At 42.8% G+C, this 4,627-nt stretch overlaps 1 protein-coding gene across 4 annotated transcripts in view; it reads right to left on the bottom strand.

Annotated features, from left to right (window-relative positions):
• ST6GALNAC3 (ST6 N-acetylgalactosaminide alpha-2,6-sialyltransferase 3) overlaps positions 1–4,627 on the bottom strand; it is a 514,884-nt gene that overhangs the window by 418,333 nt on the left and 91,924 nt on the right. The gene's annotated exons all lie outside the window — the stretch shown is intronic.

Genomic DNA, 4,627 nt, shown 5'->3' with positions numbered 1-4,627 from the left:
CCGGCCCACGCATGCGCGCACACCCGCGCGCGCTCGCTCTCTAAAATAAATAAATAAATCTTAAAAAAAAAAAAAATGCTTCTAGCAGGGGAAACGAGGACAGTTGCCCAGGGGCAGGAGCGCGTTTGGCCAAATGAGAGACAGCAAGGAGGAAATTACAGCCAGAGCGGAGTAATCAAGCGGCAAATAAGTCTGAGATGAGGTGAGAGAGATAAAAGGGGGAAACCACATCGTGGAGGGCCTTGCAATGTTTGCCTTGCAGTGTTTGGCTTTGACTCTGAAAGAAAAATCTCCTGAGCAAAGAAGGAAGGGATTTGAGTTATATTTTAAAGGATCACTATGACTGCTGCGTTAGAAGACTCGGGAACAAGGGCAAAAGCTAGGAGACCAGTTAGGAGATTGTGGCAATAGTCCAGGGAACGGGTGATGGTGGCTCGGACCAGATGTGACCAATAGGGATAGTAAGAATAGATGGCTTCTGAGTATATTTGAAAAGTTTCACTATTTAAATGTGGACAATGAAAGACAGAAAGGAATTAAGAATGACTCCAAGAATTTTGACCTTAGCAAATAGAAGGACAAGGGGACATTTACTGAGAAGAAGCCTATAGAAAATCTATCAGACTTTAAAGTCCATGCTCTCTTGAAATGGCCATGTACCAAAAATTAGTTTGGAATTCCATTCAGACCCACCTTGAGTGTCCAGAACTGTCCACGAGGCTGGGACACCCTAGAAAGTGGAGGTTCTAGTACCATGGGGAAGCAGACAGGTGTCCTGCCGAAGGCTAACCTGTGAAGCCACTGATCCAAGGCTGAAAAGGGACAGCAGAACCAGGATAGCTGAAGGGCAAAATCAGAGCTCGAAAGGATGGCACACAGGGATGAAACAGCCCAGAGAGGCTGAAGGTGGCAGTGGCCGACAGGGAAGAGGGAAATGAGAGCCACACAAAACCAGTGAGTGAGGGTTTGCATTGTTCAGTCTGGTCTTCCCATACGTGGCCTGTGGAATCTAAAACAATGCTACCTGCAATTCAGCCAGCAGCAGTTCTGCTTGGAACGAATTTCCATATTCCTCTCCCTCAGATATTTGAACAAAGGGTTCCAAAACATCCTCCCTTTTTCTTATCAATTTCCCTCTGTCCTACCCTGTCTCTCATCTTAATTCAAACTATTGACCTTGATCACTAGTTTTCAAACCAAGCTGTCCACCAGGAAATCTTAGAAATACAGATTTCTTAGACCCAAATCAGATAGGCTGAATTGGAATCTACGACAAAGAAAGCATTCAGCGAGCTTTGGAACCAGCCCCGCCCTCACGTCCCCCGTGGTTTCTCAATAAACATCAAAGACAGTTACAACTTCTAACTTGAACATGGTCTTGTCTCCTTTCTCTCCATACCATTAGGGCCCCTGAGTTTGTCCCACATCTGCTGAGTTTTTCCAATTTCTTTTCAAGAAATCAAAGGCAGAATACTTGCCTGAGAAATTATTCATGCTCCTGGGTCTACTGAAGCCCTATTACATCTATCTCCAAAGTCCAATACGAGACCTTTCTTTCTAAAATGACTTTCCCTTGTGAGAAGGCCAGATATTTCTCTGCTTCTTTACACGCTGTACTCTCCTGTGTGGTTGCTCTGGATACTTTAATTACTGTTTAATCTTCCTGCATTTGTGCCTTAAGGCAGAGCCTACGAAGGGCACAGAGTTCAAACTCATGGCCTCATAACTCGCCACAGGTTTAACATTCAATAATCATGACAATTCGAACCAAAGACCAAAACTCCACTCCAACTGCCAGGAATCCAGGGGTCAGTCTGTGCCAGCCTTGTCGGCTGCATATGTAATTTTCATTTTATTCTCCTCCTGTTACACTGGTAGATGACTAGTCCTGTTCCCTCCTTCCCAGGGAGGGGTCCTATTCTGTGAGTGCACTGCTCCATCACTCAAGAGTGATGAAATCGGTGGAGCAACTCTGGGATAGAAATGATTACTGAAGGCCTGTTAGGAGACGCCAACAGAGACTCTATATTAACCAGCATTCCCTCTGTACGCAGCGATCTGAAAGAAAAAGGAAAGAAGACTTTCAGCTGCTACGGTATCTCAGGGAATCATCTGACAGCTTATTTATTAAATGCATTTCAATATTAATTCTCCTCTGCACCATAGCTGACCTTCAAAAAAATTTACAGAGTCTCAAGAACACAAAGCAGGATGGCCGAGGGAACGCTGTAATGGGAAGAAAGCTGCACATAAACTCGTTTTCTCCTGCGCACTTACAGACAAAAATTGGTTACCATTAAATACAACCTCAGGTAGCTGATCTTTTAATATAGAACCTAAGACACAGATAAATTAGAACCCAATTAATTGGGATCCCAATTATTTTTCTCCCTACACATTTAGGGGCAGAATGCAAATCACAGGAAGGCACAGCAATATAGAGAAATCAGCTCCTTCTCAAACATGTCCTGGGTCCAAAACACATTCTGCCTTTTCTAGTCCTGGAAAATGAGAACTGCATGAGGAATAATGACTCTCAAACAGCCAGGATACACACAATTATATTTAATCTCCTATATTTATGAAGTCAAAATGTGGGTCAAGAGGCTTTCTGAAAGAGGCTCCCATTTAATTCTGATTTTCACTGTGATAATATACACGTAACAAAATTTACCATCTTATTTTTAAGTGTACAGTTCAGTATTAAATACATTCACATTATGCAAACATCACCACCATCCACCTCCAAAATTCTTCTCATCTTGCAAAATTGAAAATTTGTACCCATTAAACAACTCCCATTCCCCCTATATTCACCTCTTAATCAGAAAATTCTAAACAGAACTCCCCATTCTTTGAACATCGTCTAAGGTTTCATGCTAACATAAGGTAAAACTAGAGCTATCTTTCTTTATGATTTAAATCACATTTAAGCCCAGTTTACACATTATGCTCAGGAAAGAACTGCCCTTTTGTTCCAGAAAGTCATGTTTCATCATCAAGTATCCATATGCCAATGTTGATGGGTGTTACAGACTGAATGCCTGTGTCCTCCAAAAATTCATGTGTTGAAATCTAATCTAATCCCTAATGTGATGGCAGAGCCCTTGGGTTGGATTAATGGCCGTATAAGAGGAGGCCAAAGAGCTGGCTCTCCCTCTTTCTACCATACGAGGAGACAACATGAAGTCAGCAGGCTGTAAACTGGAAGAGGATTCTCACCAGAACCTGAGCATACTGGTACTCCGATGTCCAGCTTCCCACCTCCAGAACTGAGAAATTCCTGTTGTTTATAAGCCATCCAGTCTTTGGTACTGTGTTCTAGCAGCCCAGATGGACTAGGACTCTAGGTAACCAATCACTACAGTTAGCCTAACCTGAACTGAAAGTCGCAGATATCTTCCTTTACTCTTTCTGAATCCATTTACACCATTCATTAAGATTAGAGCTCTTTTCACAAGAATCTGGGAGATGACTACCCATAAAATCACTTTTTAATTTCTTTAAAGCACTAGGAGAAATGACTACCTAGGATCTCGTTGGGGAAAAAAAAAAAAAAAACAAAAAACAGTGCTTGGAAATGAGCATGCAGGAAGTCCAAGAAAGCCGCTGCAGTGCCACAATGAGCAGGTACAATACAGAGACCAGCTGGGCGGTGGGCGCTCGTCCTCGTCCAGCACACCCAGGAGGGCGTGGACGCTCTGTGGAGCCTTGAGCCCCAGCATAAGATAAAGCTCTGCATCAGTCTTTCTTGTTTCTGAGTCATTAGTTTCAGGGTGGGAAGACGTTAGAAAACCTTTCAAGCCACAAACCACATATCTTAGGGAGATGGCTAATTAGAATTCACCCTAAACTGTGACAGAATTAACAGACATTAAATAATCATTATTTATAATTGGGGAATCAAGTTACCCAAGAGAAAAAAGGCAAAGCTCAGACTGCCTTGGTTAATGTTTAAATTGGAAAACTAAAAGGATAAGTAGTTCTTCAAATGACCAATAGTTAGTAACTTAGAAAATATTGTTTTCTGGAGAAGTGATATTAAAATTGTGATTGGGGTCTTTGTTCTTTTTTTTTTTTTAAAGATTTTATTCATTTATTCGACAGAGATAGAGACAGCCAGCGAGAGAGGGAACACAAGCAGGGGGAATGGGAGAGGAAGAAGCAGGCTCATAGTGGAGGAGCCTGATGTGGGGCTCGATCCCGGAACGCTGGGATCACGCCCTGAGCCGAAGGCAGATGCTTAACCGCTGTGCCACCCAGGCGCCCCTGGGGTCTTTGTTCTTAAAAGAGCACACAAAAATGATTTCATCCACATGTAGCCAAAGTATAGGACAGTCTGTCCTGAGTTCTGGAATAGTGGTTAAGGGGTAATACAGCTTTTACAGGGAAAAGAAATTTTCTTCCTCCTTTTCATGGCAAAGTACAGACCTGGAGGAATATTTTTAAAGATTTATTTATTTACTTGAGTGAGAAAGAGAAAGAGAAAGAGAAAGTGCAGGAGGAAGAGACAGAGGGAGAGAGAATCTTAAACAGACTCCACGCTGAGCACAGAGCCCAATGTGGGGCTCGATCTCACAATCCTGAGATCAGGCCCTGAGCCAAAACCAAGAGTCGGTGGCTTAAT

Source organism: Ursus americanus, chromosome 12, assembly GCF_024610735.1.
Source record: "Ursus americanus isolate L20-20 chromosome 12, mUrsAme1.1.p, whole genome shotgun sequence".
NCBI lineage: Eukaryota > Metazoa > Chordata > Mammalia > Carnivora > Ursidae > Ursus > Ursus americanus.
The sequence above is the reverse complement of the archived record's forward strand: the minus strand, read 5'-3'. Positions and strand labels throughout refer to the sequence as shown.